We start from the raw sequence: 20,244 nt of genomic DNA, 5'->3' as shown, positions 1-20,244 counted from the left end.
CCTATCATACATTTGTTGTATTTTCCCCCAAGCCATCCTATTATTTGTTTTGCTCATAAACCATACAATTTATCTAAAATGTATAATCAATGGCATTTGGTATAATCACTGAGTTGAGTTGTGCATTCATCACTTCAATCAAAAATCAGTATTAGAGCATTTTCATTACTTAAAAAACAAAACATAACAAAACCACTATCATACCCATCTGTTAGCACTGCTAATTTCAAATCCTATGAAGTGTTTTCTCCATTTCTATTCATTTCCAAACATTTCCAAACATCTTTTAACCAAGTCTAGACAGATTAAGCCTCATCCTTCCATTCTCTAACCACATTCTTTTCTCTGGTGACATATTTTAGCTATTAACACCATGAGTTTGCTCATTATATTTAGTTCATAATAGCAAAGTCATGCAATATTTGTCCTTCTGTGCATGGTTTGCCTCACTCAATGTAATGTTCTCCAGGTTCATCCATGTTGTCATATATTTTATGACTTCATTTCTTCTTACAGCTGAATAATATTCCATCATTTGTATGTACCATAATTTGTTTATCCACTCTTCAGTTAATGGACACCATGGGTTGTTTACATCTTTTGATAATTGTGAATAATATTACGATGAACATCGGTGTGGAGATATCTATTTGTGTCACTGCTGTCAGTTCTTCTGGGTATATACCTAGTAGCAGTATTGCAGGGTCACACAGTAGATTTATATCTAACACCCTAAGGAACTGCCAAAGAGACTTTCACAGTGTCTGTACCATTCTACATTCCCACCAGCAATGAATAAGCATTCCTAGCCCTCCACATCCTCTCCAAAATTTGTAATTTTGTTTTGTTAATAGTAGCCATTCTAGTAGATGTGAAATGATATCTCATTATAGCTTTGATTTGTATTTCCCTAATAGCCAGTGATGCTGAGCATTTTTTCACCATTTATATTTCTTCTTAGAAAAATGTCTATTCAGGGCTTTTGCCTATTTTTTAATTAGGTCATTTGTCTTTTTATATTTGAGGATCTCTTTATATATCATGGATATTAGACCCTTGTTGGATGTGTGATTTCCAAATATTTTCTCCCATTGAGGCTGCCTTTTAACCCCCTTCACAAAGTTGTTTGAGGTTTTATTTTGAGAAGGTCCCAATTATCTAATTTCTCTTTTGTTGCTCATGCTTTGGATGTAAGGTTTAAGAGACCCCCACCTAATACAAGGTCTTGTAGATATTTCCCTATGTTATCTTCTAGGAGTTTTATAGTCTTGTCTTTATGTTTAGGTCTTTGATCCATTTTGAGTTGATTCTTATATAGGGAATGAGATAGGGGTCCTCTTTCATTCTTTTAGTTGTGGATATCCAGTTCTTCCAGCACCATTTGTTTAACAGGCTGTTCTGTTCCAGAAAAGTGGACTTGGTAGATATATAAAAAATCAGGTGAACATAGAGGTAAGGGTCTATTTCTGAACTCTTAATTTCATTCCATTGATCAATGTGTCTATCTTTATGACGATGCTATACTGTTTTGACCACTGTATCTTTATAAGACACTTCAAGGTCAGGGAGCATGAGTCCTCTGAATTTACTCATCTTTTTAAGAATGTTTTTAGCTATACAAGACCCCTTTCCCTTCCAAATAAATTTGGTAGTTGACTTTTCTATTTCTGTAAAGTAGGCTGTTGGAATTTTGATTGATATTGCATTGAATCTATAGGTAATTTGGGTAGAATTGATGTCTTCATGATGTTTAGTCTTTCAATCCATGAACATGAATATCCTTTCATTTGTTTAGGTATTCTTTGATTTCTTTTAACAGTTTTGCAGTTTTCTGAATACAGATCCTTTACATTCCTGGTTAAATTAATTCTTAGATATTTAAGTCTTTTTGTTGCTATTGTAAATGGAATTTTTTTCTTGATTTCCTTCTCAGCTTGCTCATTACAAGTGTATAGAAATGCTACTGATTTTTGTGTGTTGATCTCATATTTTGCCACTTTGCTGAACTTGTCTATTACCTCAAGTAGCTTTGATGTAGAATTTCAGGATTTTCTAAATACAGGATTATGTCATCTGTGACTAGTGAGAGTTTTATGCCTTCTTTTCTAATTTGGATGCCTTTTATTTCTTTTTCTTGCCTAGTTGCTCTAGCTAGAATTCTAGCACAATGTTGAATAATGGAGGTGAAAATGGGCATCCTTGTCTTCTTCCTGATCTTAGCCAGAAAACTTTCAACTTCTCCCCATTAAGTATGATATTGGCTGTGGGATTTTCATGTCCTTCATTATGTTGAGGAACTTTCCTTCTATTCCTGTCTTTCAAAGTGTTTTTATCAAGAAAGGATGCTGGGTTTGTTAGATGCCTTTTCTGATTCAATCAAGATGATCATGTGTTTTTTTTCCCCTTGATTTGTTAATGTGGTGTATTACATTCATTGATATTCTTATGTTGAATCACCCTTGCATACCAGGAGTAAAACTCACTTGAGGGGAGCGGATGTGGCTCAAGAGGTTAAGCATCTGCTTCCCACATGGGATGTCTTGGGTTCAGTCCCCAATGCCTCCTAAAAAACAAAACAAAACAAAACAAGTAACAAGCAAACAAACAAAAAAAAACTCAGGGGAGCTGATGTAGTTCAGTGATTGAGTACCAGCTTCCCGCATTCAAGTCCTGGGTTCAATCTCCAGCCTAGGGACCTAAAAAAAAAAAAACCAAACAAACAAAACAACAACAACAAAAACCTCATTTGGTCATGATGTATAATTGTTTTTATATGCTGTTGGATTTGATTTGCAAGTATTTTGTCGAGAATTTTTGCATCTATGTTCATCAGAGACATTGGTCTGTAATTTATTTTCTTGTAATACCTTTATCTGGCTTTGATACTAGGGTGATGTTGGCTTCATAAAATAAATTAGACAATTTTTCCTCCTTTTCAATTTTTTGGAAAAGTTTAAACATTACTGGTATTAATTCTTCTCGAAATGTTTAGTAGAATTCACCTGTGAAGCCATCTGGGCCTGGACATTTCTTTTTCACAAGACTTTTGATGACTGATTTAATCTCCTTCCTTGTGATTGGTTTCTTGTTGAGGCAAACAATGTAGGTTGTGCATTTCTAGGATTTTGTCCATTTCATCTAGCTTGTGTCACTTATTGGCAAACAGTTTCTCATAATATCCTCTTATGATCCTTTTTCTTTCTTTGGAATCAGTTGTAATGTCCCCCCTTTCATTCTGATTTTATTTATTTGCATATTCTATTTTTCTCTTTGTTAGTTCTGCTAAGGATTTATTATATATATATATATAATATTTATTTTTATGTTTATTTATTTTTGGAGTTTCAGGTGTTTCAGTGTATCTTTTTTTTATTTTTTTAATCCATTTTTTAAAAATATTACATTAAAAAAAATGAGGTCCCCATGTACTCCCCACTCCCCTCACCTCACTACTCCCCCCATAGCAACGTTCTCCTCCATCATCATGACACATTCATTGTATTTGGTGAATACATCTCTGAGCGTCACTGCACCTCATGGTCAATGGTCCACATCATAGCACACACTCTCCCACATTCCATCCAGTGGGCCATGGGAGGACCTACAATGTCCAGTAATTGTCCCTGCAGCACCACCCAGGACAACTCCAAGTCCACATCTCATCTCTTCCTCCCATTCCTCAGACCCAGCAGCCACCATGGCCACTTTGTCCACACCAATGCCACATTTTCTTTGATTACTAACCACAATAGTTCATGAATAGAATATCAGTAAGTCCACTCTAATCCATATTCTATTCCTCCATCCTGTGGACTTTGGATTGGTTGTGTCCATTCCACATCTATGTCAAGAGGGGGCTTAGATTCCACATGGATGCTGGATGCAATCCTCCTACTTTCAGTTGTAGGCACTCTTGGCTCCATGGTATGGTGGTTGACATTCTTCTACTCCATGTGAGCTGAGTGAGGTAAGTCCAATAAACCAGAGTGTAGGAGCTGAAGTCTGTTGAGGCTCAGGACCTGGCTATCATATGGTCAGTCCAGAGATTCAGATCCCCTGGGTATATCTTAAACCCCAGCACCAACTACAATTCTGGTAAAGTAACAGGAAAGGCTTGTGAAAAGAAATCACACCTGAGTCCAGCTTCATTACACAGAAACACCAGCTCCAAAGAAGGGCCAACTGACATGGCACTGAACTCCATCTGCCATGACCATAGAACCTGTGGGTCTCTGTAGCCCTCAGAAGAACCAATATCTGGGGTTGTATCTGCTTTATCTGTCTCTGGGACTCTGCTCAGATGTGCATAAGGGCAACCCCTCTGATAACTTCCTGGCTCTTTTATAGAGACTCATAGCCATATAAACTCATTTGTCCTTTCCATTTCCCCCTTGATGTAGGTCAAAAAGCATTTTTAACTGCTGTTATGTAGACAGAGATATTCTGCTGGTCTGAGTTGAACCTTTTATTCAAGGTCATTTTCTAGTTACGTCATCAGCTGGTACTTGGTATTGATCCCTCGGTGCCAGGGAGGCTCATCCCTGGGAGTCATGTCCCATGCTGGGGGGAAGGCAACAAATTTACATGCTGAGTTTGGCTTTGAGACTGGCCACATTTGAGCAACACGGAGGCTCTCAGGAGGTAACTCTTAGGCACACTGCTGCTCTAGGCCTTGTTCTTTTTTCAGGTGCACAGTCTCACAAGCATAGCCATTAGTATCAGGGGCTCATTGTTAGACCTTCATTCTTTTTTGGTCTTTGCCATTGTACTTGGGGGATTGTTGCTGTTCCTTTAGGGACTGTGATAGAGCTCCCCTGGCTAGAATCTCAGCACTCCCTCAGTTGTTGTTTTTAATTGTTTCCATTATGAAAATATCCAAACATTTTTATGTACCCTGGATATATGCCCTGTAGAACTCCCTGCCAACCATGTGTCCTCTGTCAATAACATCCCACACTAGTATTCCTCCACTGCCCTTGTTGAACCTCTCTGAGATCCAAAACTTCCTGAAAGTGAAGCCCAATATATTGCCAGGTTCCCTTAATAGTAAAATGGAATATAGCAATGAGCTTAAAGGTTAGATATAAAATACATATTAATTTGGAAAAATTCTACATCCTATCTTTTTCTTTTCTTTTTTCTAATTATTAAGCTTATCTTCACAAGAGTCTTAGATCACAGTAATTCATATATACAATATACAGTACTCCCACATATCCAACATAAAACCTTTTCCCTTCCACAGCAATAATCTTTTAACATATTCATACCATATTTACTGAAACTGATGTACAGATATTGAGACAATAGCTTTCAAACAAGGTAACATTTGTGTTTACATTGTGGTTTATATTTTAGACTATACAATTTTCTAAATTTTTAGTTATCTTATGATTTACATTATAATTTACATTTTAGCCTATCAGCCCCTATATATTTTTAGTGTAATTCTACATGTCTTATATCCATCCTTGCGTACTCTTGTGAAACACTTCTATTGCCCACACAGTTACATTGGTTCCATCTATTTAATATTTATTTCCCCCTCCCCTTAGGGCCCACAGTGTCAGTCAATCTTCATTTCTTGAAGAGCCATGTTCAGAGATACTTGCAACATTGTTGAGGGCTTGACATGCTGAACTGCCCTAATGCCCTGGGAGCCACCATTACTCTTGAGAGATACAGTTCCCTCTACCTGATGGCCTCAGTCTTCCCCAGGATGTGGGTATACCTTCACCCTCATTATATAGGTCTCTACCCAATGATATAACCCACTCTGGCAAAATTATCATTCACATATTCCCTAGGAGTCTGTCCTGTGTCAGATTATCCCCTTTAAGTATCTTAAACAGGTAACTTTCCTTATTATATTTTTGAAAAGATTTTCTCAGCATTATACTCTCAACGAACACCTGACAATCTCCTATGTTTGTATGTTGCCCCACCCTCCCCCCAATTTCTTGGGCAATATTACCCGTCCTCCCATCCCTAGCCCCCTCAAGCCCGCAAAGGTCCACCCAAAGGTAAAGGGTTTATTGATTTTCTCAAAGCACCACCTTTTGATTTTGATTTGTTGATTTCCTCTATTTTTTTTTTTCAATTTCATTTAGTTCTGCTCTAATCTTTGTTATTTCTTTCTTTCTGCTTGCTTTGGGTTGGTTTGCTTTTCTATTTCTAGTTTCTCCAATTGTTCAGTTAGTTCTTTGATTTTGACTCGTTCATCTTTTTTTCATACAGGCATTTAGGGCAATAAATTTCCCTCTCAGCGTGGTCTTTGCTGTATCCCATAAGTTTTGACATGTTGTGTTCTTGCTTTCACTTGTCTCAAGATATCAACTAATTTCTCTTGCAATTTCTTCTTTGATCCACTGATTGTTTAAGAATGTGTTATTTAGCCCCCTGTTCTGTGACCTCCGCTGGCCACACCCTACCTCTCTCTGCCTCTTCAGCAACCAGCCCAGGGCAGTAAGGAGGGTGTTTGAGGCAGAAAATTATCTTTAGCTACCTGCCCGTTCTCTGAGCAAACAATGTCAAGTGTGTGACCCCTCCCTGGAAATGTGTGACCCCTCCCATGCAGCAGAACAAGTTCATTTGCCAAAATCTGAGTTTGCTATAGACTGTTTCCCTCCCTCTTTTCTTTCTTGGGGGACAGGATGCCTGCAACCCCTTTAGTCCATAGTCACTGAAATTTACAGCTACTGCAGCCCACCGACTGCTATTGCTCCATAGGTGGGGTGGGGAGGGCACCACTGCTGCTTTTGCAGCTCTACTCACAGGATTTTTTAGCCAACTGAAACTCTTTTTCTTCACCCCTCTCTCTTCTAGGTGGTGTCTTGCCTTCCCCTGGTGTTCTGAGTCCCAGAACAGCCCTCCAGACAGTCTCCACTTGTCCTTTAGCTATTTTTTCTGGGAGAGAAGTGATCCCTCCACCTCTCTCATCCTCCATCTTCACAGAAGTCCTTTGCACAAATTTTTAACAGTAGTTACCTTTGTTACAACTGATGAAAAATTATTAAAATAGTACTATTATTGATTGTCCATAGTTTATATTAAATGTATTTCCCCCATATACTTCCCTATTATTAACACCTTGTATTAGTGTCATAAATTTGTTATAATTCATGAAAGCACATTCTTACACTTGTACTATTAACTATCAGCCATTGTCTACATAGGGTTGTTATACAGTCCTATATTTTATCTTTTAATTTATATTCCAGTAACATATACAACCTAAAGTTTCCCCTTTTAACCACATTTACCTATATAATTTACTGCTGTTAATTACACTCACAATAATGTGCTACCATCACCACCATCCATTTCTAAATCTTTACAATTAATCTAAATGGAACTTTTGTAAAAATTAAGCATCAGCTCACCAATCTCTAACCCATGGTAACCTACATTCTAGATTCTAATTCTATGAGTATGCTTATTATAATTAATTCATATCTGTAAGATCATACAGTATTTGTCCTTTTGTGTCTGTCTTATTTCGCTCAGTGTAATGTCCTCGAGTTTCATCCATGTTGATGCATGCATCTGGACTTCTTTCCTTTTTACAGTAATATTCCACCATATGCATATGCCACATTTTGTTTATCCATACATTGATTAATGGACACTAGGGTTGCTTCCATCTTTTGGCAATTGTGTATAATGCTGTTATGAACATCAGTGTGCAAATATCTGCTTGAGTCCCTGCTTTCAAATCTTCTGGATATTTACCTAGCAGCAGGGTTACTAAGTGATATGATAATTCTACACATAGGTTCCTGAAGAACTGCCAGACTGTCTTCCACAGCAATAGTACCATTTTACATTCTAACCAGCAATGAATGAGTGTTTCTTTTTCTCCACATCCTTTCAAGCACTTGTAGTTTTCTGTTTCTTTAAATAGTAGCAATTCCAGTTGTGTGTATTAGTTAGCCAAAGGGGAGCTGATGCAAAATATAGAAATCTGTTGGCTTTTATTAAAGGTATTTATTTGGGGTAGAAGCTTACAGTTACTAGGCCATAAAGCATAAGTTACTTCCCTCACTAAAGTTTGTTGCCACATGTTAGAGCAAGATGGCTGCTGACATTCAACCTTCCTCTTCCTTTTAAGGCTCCCTGGTCCTAGCATCTTCCAATATCAGCTGTAGGCTGAGATAAGTCTTGTCACTCTCCAGGGGCTTGTTTCTATCCAGGCTCAGTTGTTCTCTTTCCACAAGGTGATCTGTAAACTCTCAGACAAACAGCTTGTCTCGCTTCCTTGGGCCTCTGCTGTGTCTAACGGAACCTTCTCTCTTTCCTCATGCATCTGCTTCCCCTATGTTTTTACTTCCTACGCCCCAGGATCAAAACTCCCAACTCTGTCCTTTGCCATGTCTTTTCTCTGTGAGTCCCTGCTCACCAAAGGGCGAAGACTCAATGCCATACTGATGTGGCCCAATCAAAGTCCTAATCATAATTTCATCAATTAAAAGTGATAACCTTTGATGGACCAGTTTACAAATATCCAATAACTATTTTTGGAATTCATAAACAATGCCAAACTGATACCCCATTTTAGTTTTGATTTGCATTTCCATAGTAGCTAGTGGTACTGAGAATCGTTCATGTGCTTTTAGCCATTTGTATATCTTATTGAGACAAGAAAGAGGGAAGCATATTTGGCTCAATTGATAGAGTGCCCACTTACCACATGGGAGGTCCAGGGTTCAAACCCAGGGCCTCCTGACCCTTGTGGTGAGCTGGCCCATGTGCAATGCTAAAGTATGCAAGGAGTGCTGTGCCATTCAGGCATGTCCCTTGCATAGGGAAGCCCCATGCACAAGAAGTGCACCCAGGAAGGAGAGCTGCCTCGTGCAAAAAAAGCACAGCCTGCCCAGGAGTGGGCACACACGGGGAGCTGACGCAGCAAGATGACTCAACAAAAAGAGGCACAGATTCCCGGTGCCACTGACAAGAATGCAAGCGAACACAGAAGAACACACAGTGAATGGACAGAGAGCAGACAAGGGTGGGGAGGGGGGAGAGAAATAAGTAAAAATTTAAAAAAATAAATCCTTTTTAAAAAAACAAGAAAACTTGATTCACTGCATAATAGGCAAGAATTAAAAAATGTGGCAAACAGATAAGATAAAATAAAATGGCAGAAATAATTCTAATCACAATAAATATAAATATGTTAGCTCCCCCAATAAAGCCCTCTTATCTAATGGGGCTTTTAAAAATCCAACTACATGCTTTTTTTTTAAAAAAAAAATGAAGGAAAATGGACTTTTAAATTATGCTCCTTGGAATAAACTCAGTATCAGAACTACTCAGGAACAACATTACATTAAAATCAGTGGGTAGACTTCAGAATAAAGGAATTTCCTTTTTTAAGGTCCTAGAAAATAAGCAGAAATGTTAGTGTATCTGGGCACTGATGATTGTAATTGCTTCTGGAGTAGGAAATGGAGTACTAGAGAACTAGGTAGAAGGTACATTTGCTTCTACTTTTCCATCATGTGTACTTTTATGCTTTATTGAACTTAATATTTTCATTTATTTGATTGTTTCTACCAATTGAATGTATTATTTACTTAATACATATTGTTTATTAATATGTTTAAAAAATATTTGGAGGATCAGCACATGTATGCAATTAGGTGATTTACAACAAAGGTGCATTTCAGCAAAGAAAGAATAATTTTTAAAATAAATGGTTCTAGATCAATTGTATATATACATACACATATGGAAAAAAATTAACCATGACACCTTCTTCCTCACATTATATAAAAAATTAATTCAAAAATAGATCAAATGCCTAAATGTGAAGGACAAAACAATAAAACTTCTAGAAGAAAATAGAATATCCTTATGTCCTTATGGCAAGGTTTTCTTAAATACAAAAAGCACCCACTATAATAGAAGAAGCTGATATAATAGACTTCATTAAAATTAACAACTTTCTATTAATCAATTATGAATAAGAAAACAATCCACAGATTAGAAGAAAAATGTAATAAAACTATTGACAAAGGACTTATATCCAAAACAACTACTGCAAATCAATTAAAAAAAGACAATGAAACATTTTAAAATATGGACAAAAGATTTGAATAGCCACTTCATAAATGTAGACATCTAAGTGGCCAAGAAGCATATTAAAAAGAGTTTAGGATCACTATTTATTTGGAAAATGCAAATTAAAACCATTATTTCATACCATTACATGCTAAAATTTTAAAAATCTTTGACTGCCACTACTACCACTCTCACACATTGCTGTGAAGTATGAATTAGTACAATCCTGCCCTTGCAGTTTCTCCATCCCTCATACTCACTAACACATTTTTATCATGTCACAAAATCCCTTTTGCTCATCACAATGTGCTAGCTTTTTCTTACACAGCTTTTCCTTTCCGGTTCTAATGGCAGATATCAAGCACAGAATAATTGCTAAATGTATATATAGCTCTGTACCAACCCCCTTCCTTATCTATTCATTCTACCTTCACTTTTTTTGCTTCCTTATCAAAGGCAGAGGTACCTATGTTTCCTCACTTATTCACGGAAGGAGCCTCAATCTATCATATTCAGTTTAACAGGTAAGAGATTTCTTAGTTAATTAGTGAATTTTTGGGGAGACAGGGCATATACTTTACCAGACTTAAGCTCCTCAAAGACAGAAAATTTAAAGTTTTGTATTTCCTCAAGTGGCTCTACATATACTAAGATCAATAACACTATATATAAAACGTTGATATGTTGCCATTATTTGAAGCTCCGATCCAGGTTAATGAGGGAGCCATACAAGTAACTAACTAAAGCAAAAAACTGATAGAGAAATGGTGGGTTTAGCTTTTTTTGATGCCTAAGCTGTGTTCTAGTAAAATGTAGATACAGAAAGGTTTGAGGTTATTTGAGCATCATTTAATACAAAGCCTGCTCCCTTTGTTTCCTTGTATAAGTAGTAATTACTAAATAATACTAGTGAAATGGTATTAACATTAGTATTCCATTAGTCGAAATTGGACAGTACAATAAGACATATAAGCTCCCCTTCCCAATTTGTGTCTTTGACACAGCTTCTTGTTTTCTTACATGGACACTTGCAATTCAGTACCTCCAAGGAAAGAATGATCTTATCCAAGGTACTGGTGATCATGGCCTAATTAATTAGCATGACAAAATAATGAATCATAATCATAATAGCAGCTGACATATATAGTACTCACTATGTGCCAGGAATTGTTCTAAACCCTTACTGTATATTAACTCATTTAATCCTTGCAAAACCCTATAACATAAGTATTATTCCCATTTTACAGAGGACAAGTCTGAGTACCAACCAGGTAAAGCTTCTTAAATTAACATTACATGGCTAAGAATTGCCAGAATTTGAACCTAGGAACTCTGGAACTCAACAATAGTCATAGCCACCTGAGCTCATTCAATTAGTCAATTAGTTATTCATTCTTTCACTAAATATTTATCAAATATGCATACTATGTTCTCATAACTGTGGTAGGCGCCAGGGCATAAAGATATGTTAAACCGGACACGGTACCTGCTCTCATACAATGTAGGATCTAGCAGTGAACACAAATATTAATCCAATGATCACACAAACAAATGTAAAATTGCAATGTGACAGATATACAGGAATGTAAGATGCTATGAGAGCCAATCATTGAGACTGGGGAAAGAACTGACATATATACTAGATATGAAGGATGGGCTATCTTGAACTAGACAAAGAGAAAAAGGAAGAGATTTCAAGGCAGTGGAAACATCACATACAAATCTGTGGTGACTGGGAACAGGAGGGAGTCCTAGAGATTGAAGGAAGGCCAGTAAGGTGGGATCACAGACAGTGAGAGGTGGGAATGAAAAGAAGTGTACAGAACCAAGCAATATTAGGTGGAAAAATCAATAGGACCCTTTTGCAAATTGATTTAAGCCAATTTGATCATCCATGACTATTTTGTTCTTTTTGGCAGATAAAAATAGCCACCAATTGTTATAGATAAGTGGAGATGGTGGTTATTGAACCACAGTTCAGCTATGAAGTTACAATGAAAGCAAGTCTCAAACCAAATCCTGTCATATAAACATTTTTTAAAAAATCAACAGTTACTAGCAAGGAGACATAAAAGAGTCCATATAGTCTCTTCTGTAAGCTCAATTAATTTTCAGCTTGCTGTCTTTTTATGGGCTATGATGTATTAGCTACTACTGCTGTATAACAAATCACCCCAAAACTTAGTCACTTAAAGCAACAATACATATTTATTTTCTCACAGTTCCTGTGGGTCAGGGATTAAGGAGCATCTTGGCTGGGTGGTTCTCATTCAGGGTCTCTCATGAGTCAAGATGTTAACTGGGAGGAAGAGGATGTGGCCCAAGTGATTGGGCTCCCACCTACCATGTGGGAGGTCCATGGTTTGGTTCCTGGTGCCTCCTAAAGACAGCAAGTTGCACGATGGGCAGGTGCAGTGAATTGACACAGCAAGATGACTCAACAAGAGACAGAAGAGGAGGACATGAGAGATACAACAAAGCAGAAAGCAGAGGTTCCCAGGGCCTCCTAAAGAGAACAAGCAGGATGGCAAGCTGGCACAATGGGCAGGTGCGATGAGCAGACATGACAAGATGATGCAACAAGAGACATAAGAGGAATAACATAATGAGAGACACAACAAAACAGGGAAAGGTGGTGGCTTAAGCAATTAGGTGCATCCCTCCCACATCGGAGGTCCCAGGTTTGGTTCCCGTCCTAAAGAAACAAAGAAGATGAACAGACACAGCAAGTGCAAGCAATGAGAGGGTGGAGAGAGATAAATGAATAAAATAAAAATCTTTTCTTAAAAAAGATGTTAACTGGGGTTGTTGTTGACTGAAAACTTGACTAGAGTTGGAGGATTTGCTTCTAAGATGGCTCACTCACATGAGCCTGCAAGTTAGTACTGACTACTATCAGGAGACTTCAGGTTTTCCCCATGTGGATCTCTCTGTAAGACTGCTTGAGTAGTCTTACATCAGAGTCACTGTCTTCCTCCAGAACGCACAGTCCAAGAGAGAACAAGGGGGAGTCTGTAGTGTCTTTTATGACTTAGCATTAGAAGTCATACAGCTTCATTTCCAGAACATCTTAGAGGTTACACAAATCAGCCCTATTTTTCACGGGAGGGGACTACATGAGGGAATGGATACTAAGGATCCTTGGTAATATGGATCATTGACTGACTTGAAGGCTGGCTACAGCATATGATACAACATTCATCAAAGTTTCACTTAAGGCAGGATTTAGAGGCAGTACTCAGGCAATCAGACTCCACTCAGTCAATAGCTGGATATAAGAATTTTAGGGAACAAACCTTGGGTTTCATTCCTAAGGATACAGATTATGGTACTTGCTAGATTTTATACACTATTCTGCAAAGGTGGAATACCTGAAATATATTAGCCAAACCACATATATTGGACACCAATAATTTTACCAACATGTTTCTTATATTCTTTATGCTAATTAGAAGACTTCTGGTATTGTTCAAGATAAGTATGGCTATAGCACATACCATAGCTGTCTCTTGAGCGTGTGGCCTTTTGATTAAATATCAGTTGACTATAACAGGAAATATGAATCCTTAATTATGGCAAGCAATAGCACTTAAGATGTAACCTAAATTAACACCCGTATACATCCATACCACATTATCTATGCTCAATTATTTTCAAGTAAATTGCAGATATCATAAGGCCATCCATGATTTAGAAGGTACAAACCTGGCCAACGATCATCACAAAATGGGGATGGCTCACATACTTAACAATAGAAATTACTGAATGGTCCTTAGCAAAGCATTTTTGGCATTGGGATGTGTAGCAGAAATCACTTACACTGATTTTAATTTTTGAGGACAAAGTATTTAAGATTATATTATACAGCATTTTAAGAATTAAATGACTTAATACCTTCAAAGTATTTCAATACTGAAGGACTTATTCTCCTAGCTGCTGGGAGTGTTATTGGCTAATGAGATGTCATCTCCACCCAAAAAGTATCCTTAGCCTTACCCAAGGATATGTTCACTTCCTGGGGGCAGTGTCCATGTAGAGAGTGGTCATTGATGGGTGCCTATACAAAGGCCTAGCCTCCTTGACTCAACTTGGGACAACTCTGAAGTGTCACCCCAGCTTCAGAACCATCTACATGGTAGGCTTAGGTTTTGTTGTGACTGTATGACAGCCCCACTTTCTCCCTCTATCCAAGCCTATATTTCACCATGTATTGATTCCAAGAGTATTCCCTAATAAATTTCCTTGTATACAAATCTCAGTGATCACAGAGTCTGCCTTCCAGGAAACATGACTTGAAACACCAATGTTATTTTGTAAATTAAAAGACTGCATAAACAAATGTATCCTTTTTTATTGACTGGCAATAATTAATATAAGGTATAAGATTGAGTTAAAAGTCTATATAATTAAAAATATTACAGCGCACTTAAATTAGAAATTTGAGATCCTAAGTTGGTGCTATAGACTAATAGGACAAATTCTTCATTGAAATGTTTATCATATTAAATAATTTCTTATTGAAAAAACTGGCAATGTATACATAACTTCTCATCTGATGTATGGAAAGTACAAAAGGCCATGAAAACTTTTAACATTGGCAATGTTAATAAGCAAATTCTATCTGTCAAAGTAGGCTAGGTAAAGCTGTGATAGTAAAATACAACAAAATCTTAGAGGTTTATCACATGGAAGTTTTCTTAAGTTTTAAGTCCCAGTCAAATCTGCTGAGTGTTCAGGAATTTCTCCAGGAGAGCCCTTCATGTAGTAGTTCAACATTACAGATTGTTTCCTTCCTCTGTTATCTCCATCTCAATGTGATGCCTTAGGGTTCTCTGTGCCAGGAAAAAGAGAGTGGTGACTTATGCACTGACACTTAACAGCTTTGGCCTGGAAGTGACGCATGTCACAGGTCACTGTCATTAGCAGAACTAGTCACATGGCCCTGTTCAATTTGCAGAACTAGGAACTGTAGTCTTTTACATATCCAGAAAGGGAAAGAGAACTGAAAATATTGGTGAACACTAGTGTATTAGCCAAAGGGGTGCTGATGCAAAATACCAGAAATTGGTTTTTATAAAGGGTATTTATTTGGGGTAGGAGCTTACAGATATCAGGCCATAAAGCATAAGTTATTTCTCTCACCAAAGTCTATTTTCATGTGTTGGAGCAAGATGGCTGCCAACGTCTGTGAGGGTTCAGGCTTCCTGGGTTCCTCTCTTCCAGGGTCTTGCTTCTCTGTGGGTTCAGGGTTCCTCTCTTCCCAGGGCTTGCTTCTTCCTGTGCTCAGCGTTCATCTCTTCCTGGGGCTTGCTTCTCTTTCCTCTGTGAGCTTACCTCCTGGGTCTCCAGCTTAAGGCTTCAGCATCAAACGCCAACATCAAAACTCTGTCAAAAACCCTCAACTCTTTGCTTTGCCATGCCTTTTATCTGTGAGTCCTCACCCACCAAGGGGTGGGGACTCAACACCATAATGACATGGCCCAGTCAAAGCCCTAATCATAACATAATCACGCCCAGGTACAGACCAGATTACAAACATAATCCAATATCTATTTTTGGAATTCATAACCATATCAAACTGCTACAACTAGTAATGTCAGCCACAAGGATAGTCTTCCACTATCCAAAGGAAGCCAATCTTTAGTAACCATAAGGATCTTTTTTAAGAGTGTTTCACCTTTGAGACAAACCCTCTGCATAAATCCAGGGAAGGAATTAATTTTAAACTCCTATGTTTATTATGTAATTTGAGTGGAAGTAAATTTAATTAAGTATGAACAGAGATAACCAGCAACTGAACTAGAACTTGGCAGGGCATGTACAGTTTCTTCAATCATAAGATAAATAGGAAAAAACAGACCAAATTTGGGTGAGTTGTGGAAATTTAGGCAAACTTTTTTTCAAGAAGTTTCCTTGAAAAGATGATTATGATATTTAAAAATAAGAATTAAATATTTAAAAAGTGAACTTTGCCTGAACTTTTCACATTTGACCATTTACTCCTCTAAAGACGGATAAAATTATTTTATTAAGTAAGTACTCTATACGTCCTTACTTCTATGGCATTCTTCAACAGGAAAAGTGTTTCATAGGAAAAATATTTAATATTCTTGATTATAAGACAATTCATAGCTAAATCTGGAATGACACAATAAAAGAAAGAAGTGAAGGAAGATATAATTTCCTTGCTTTCCAGAAATTCAAAACAAACATTATATATTAAAAAATTTGGTATATAGTTGTATGAAATTTTATAACATATATATTGTTCATGTGTGACCATCACCACAATAAGGGTACAGGACTGTTTGATCACCCCCACAAAACTCCCTCATGCTACTCTTTTATATTTATATCTTCCCCAAATCCTAACCCTTCGTACCACTGATTTGTTCTCCATCATTATAATTTTGTTACTTTGAGAATGCTATATAAATGTAATCATACAGTATATAATCTTTTGAGAAGGGTTTTTATTACTCAGCATAATGACCTTCTGATCCATGCAAGTTGATGAATGAATCGTTAGTTTGTGCCTTTTATATTTCCTTCCATTGAAGGAAATCTGGGTTGTTTCTAGTTTTTGGCTATTACAAATAAAGCTGATATGAACATTTATGTACAGGTTTTGTGTACACATAAATTTTAATTTCTCTAAAGTAAATATACAGGAAGGAGTTAGATTACTGTGTCATATGGTAAATGTATGTTTAATTTTACAAGAAACTGTCAAACTGTTTTCTAGAGTGTCTGTACCATTTAACATCTCCATCAGCAAAGTATGAGAGATCCAGTTGCTCTGCATTCTTGTCAGCACTTGGTATCATCAGTATTTTTTATTTCAGTCATTCTAACAGTTGTGTAGCAGTATCTCATTGTGGTCTTGATTTGCATTTCCCTAATGGTCATTGATATTGAAGTATAATGATGTTTTGCAATTTCAAAAAGAATGTTTTAAACATCTCAATTATTACAAGTAAAATATGATATATTTCAAGTGATGAAAACTCAAAGTCATGAAAATCTGGAAAAGACAGCCAAATGGATTTATGGCAATGCAGAATAAAGAAAACTTTAAATCCCAGAAGAAATGTGGAAGTGGTTTTGTCAAACTTCTCCATTTTACAGAGAACTGAGTACCAAAGAGATTAAATGACTTCTCACAAAGCTGGAATCATACCTAAAACCATACTTTCGCTGCTTGGAATCTCTTCTATAATGTCCCATCAAGCAGGTGGCAATTGGATGCTTGAATCCTCCAGGTGACTGGCAATCCCCTAATTTTTTTGCACAACTCTGTTAGGAAATTCTTTCCAACTTTGAGCTAAAATGCCCTATCAATAGCCAAGTATAAGTGTTTTCACATTGACCTGAAATGGCTTACTATAGCGTCTGCCAATGGGTCTAGATTCATCTGCTGAGAACTTCCAGAGGAAGTAGACTTCCACATGGCAGTACTTCAGATCCCTCTTCCACATGGCAGTACTTCAGATCCTTGAAGACAGCCATTATGCTCTCACACACACAATCCAGTCTAAACATTCCCACTTTCCTTCAACCATTACTGCTATAATGAGCTTCTTCACTATCTTGTTTGCTTTTATGTGAGGCAAGCCTAGATTTTCTCGGGTGTATAATATTGAAAAAAACTTTTCTATTAACACAGCCAGAGTCTATATATTTTCTAATTACATATATCCACTTGGAAAATAATGAAAAGTATAAAGAAAAATGTCAATAGGGCATAATCCCACTTACCAAAGAAAGCTACTCTTATGCTTATTTTTAAAATCATGATTATACTTCATGTGCAATTTTTATCTTGCCTTTCAAGTAATATGAGTATTTTCTCACATAATTAAAAATATTTGTAAATGAATTTTTTTAGATTCTATGCTAAATATTTTATTTTTAAATTATTTTTATTTTTTTGGATGTGTTACATCTACATGGTACAAAATTCGAAAAGTCCAAGAGGATTCACAGTGAAGTTATAATCGCCAGTTTGTAGTTACCTTTTGTGTAGAAACCACAATTACCTATTTCCATGTGATTGCCCAGAGATTTTCTTTGAATACAATAAAACATATTTCAGACACATCATTACATATGATTATGAAAATCCCATCACATGATTGTACCCTATCTTTAAAAAAAACATTTTAAAATAATTTCAAATGTGTAGGACAGTTACAAAAATAATTCAACCCCCGTATAGAGAATTCCAACATACATCTCAGTACCTCAGATACCCAGATCTGCCAATTTTAACATTTTGCCACAATTGTTGTATCATTCTATTGATCTATCTATAAATCCATTTTCTGAACACTTGAATGTAGGTTGTATATATCATACTCCTAAACACTTTATAATAACAAGGATATTCGCTTATGTAGCCACCTTATATGCAGATACCAAGTTCAAGAAATTTAACATTGATATGAAGCTTACAGAGTATATTTTAATTATTTCATATGTCCCAGTAATGTCTGCTTTTGTTTCCCAGCTGCTAAAACAAATACCAGGGAAGTGGATTTGGCTCAACTGATAGAGTGTTCACCTACCATATGGGAGGTCCAGGGTTCAAACCCAGGGCCTCCTGACCATGTGATGAGCTGGCCCACAAGGAGTGCTGTGCCACTCAAGGATATCCCCTACATAGAGGAGCCTCATGTGCAAGGAATGCACCCCTCATGGACAGCCACCCCATGTGAAAAAAGCACAGCCAGCCCAGGAGTGGTGCTGCAACATGGAGAGCTGACATAGCAAGATGATGCAACAAAAAAGAGACACGGATTCCTGGTGCTACTGACAAGAATGCAAACGGACAAAGAAGAACACATAGTGTATGGACACAGAGAGCAGACGATGGGGGGGGGGGGGAAGGGGGAGAGAAATAAATAAAAATAAATAAATCTTTAAAATAAAATAAAACAAACACCATACAACAAGTTGGATTAACAATAGGAATTTATTGGTTCATGGTTTCAGAGGCTACAAGACTTGCTTCCTTCTGGGATCAGTTGCTTCTGGCTGACTAGCAGTCTTTGGGGTTCCTTGGCTTTTCTGTCACATGGCAATGCATAGGGTGGCATCCTCTCCTTTCTCTTCAGGGTTCCTTTGACTTCCAGCTTCTTCCTTCCTATGCCTTTCCCCCCCTCCCCGCTCTGTGTCCAATTCCTTCATTTATAAGAATTTCAGCCATATTGGATTAAGGCCCATCTTCATACAGGTTGGACATCTTCAAAGGTCATCCTTACACCCACAGGGCCAGGGATTAGGAACTGAACATGCCTTTTGTGGGGCAAATGATTCAGTTCCCAATAGTCTGCCCTCTGGACCCCAAAAAGACATGTTCTTTTCACATGCAAAATACATTCATTCCATTACAACATTCCAAAAGCTTTAAGTCATTTCAGTAACAATGCTAAGTACAAAGTCTCAGGAGCAAAATTTCTTACAAATGTACCTTCAAAATCCATAAAACAAGTTATCTGCTTCCAGTATATAATGGTGGGACAGGCCAAGGATAAACATTCCCATTCCAGAAAGGAGAAGTTGGAAGGAACACAGGGGTCACAGTCCCAAACAGGTCCAAAACCGAGCAGGGCAACTGCTGGGTTTCAAGTTCTGAGAGTCTTCTATGAATTGATGCTTTGACCTCCAGACCTGATTCAGTGGTAGCCCAACCTTTCCAAGTGCTTGTGCAGCTCAGTGGTCATGATTTAACCAACACTGCGGTGAAGGCCCCTTTCAAAGCATTGGTATTGTGGTACTCTCCCTGAACAATGGGGCACAAACCCTGCTCCCTCCAAGCACAGGGGAGGACCCACCATTTCCACAAAAGGGGATGGGTTCACTCTCTTGGCCCAAGGAGATCTCATTGGATCAGATCTCAGCTTCCATGGTTCTGCCTTTGAAGTTATTCATCCTTCAAGTTATCCCTTCTCTGTTCCTTTCAGTCCAGGCTGGAAGTGGTCCTACTCATACAAATTTTGAAAAACACCTTCTTGGCTTTGTATGCAGTTAAAGCAGGCCCAACCATTAGACAACAGAACTTTCCAGAGATACTTTCTGAATAAATGCATTTTCAACCCTGACGTCCAATGAAATGGGTAAAAGGATCTATGATCAACCACATCCTCTTTAGCAAAAGGTTTTTCAGTTGAACCTCCACAT

The 20,244-nt window shown here is 37.4% G+C and overlaps 1 long non-coding RNA gene across 1 annotated transcript in view; it reads right to left on the bottom strand.

Annotated features, from left to right (window-relative positions):
* LOC139436183 (uncharacterized) overlaps positions 1-20,244 on the bottom strand; it is an 89,846-nt gene that overhangs the window by 16,923 nt on the left and 52,679 nt on the right. Inside the window, exon 2 of the long non-coding RNA XR_011646200.1 lies at positions 2,484-2,563. This is a non-coding gene — a long non-coding RNA (uncharacterized lncRNA). The remainder of the gene's footprint in view (positions 1-2,483; positions 2,564-20,244) is intronic.

This window comes from Dasypus novemcinctus, chromosome 2 (assembly GCF_030445035.2).
Source record: "Dasypus novemcinctus isolate mDasNov1 chromosome 2, mDasNov1.1.hap2, whole genome shotgun sequence".
NCBI classification, from domain to species: Eukaryota; Metazoa; Chordata; class Mammalia; order Cingulata; family Dasypodidae; genus Dasypus; species Dasypus novemcinctus.
The sequence above is the reverse complement of the archived record's forward strand: the minus strand, read 5'-3'. Positions and strand labels throughout refer to the sequence as shown.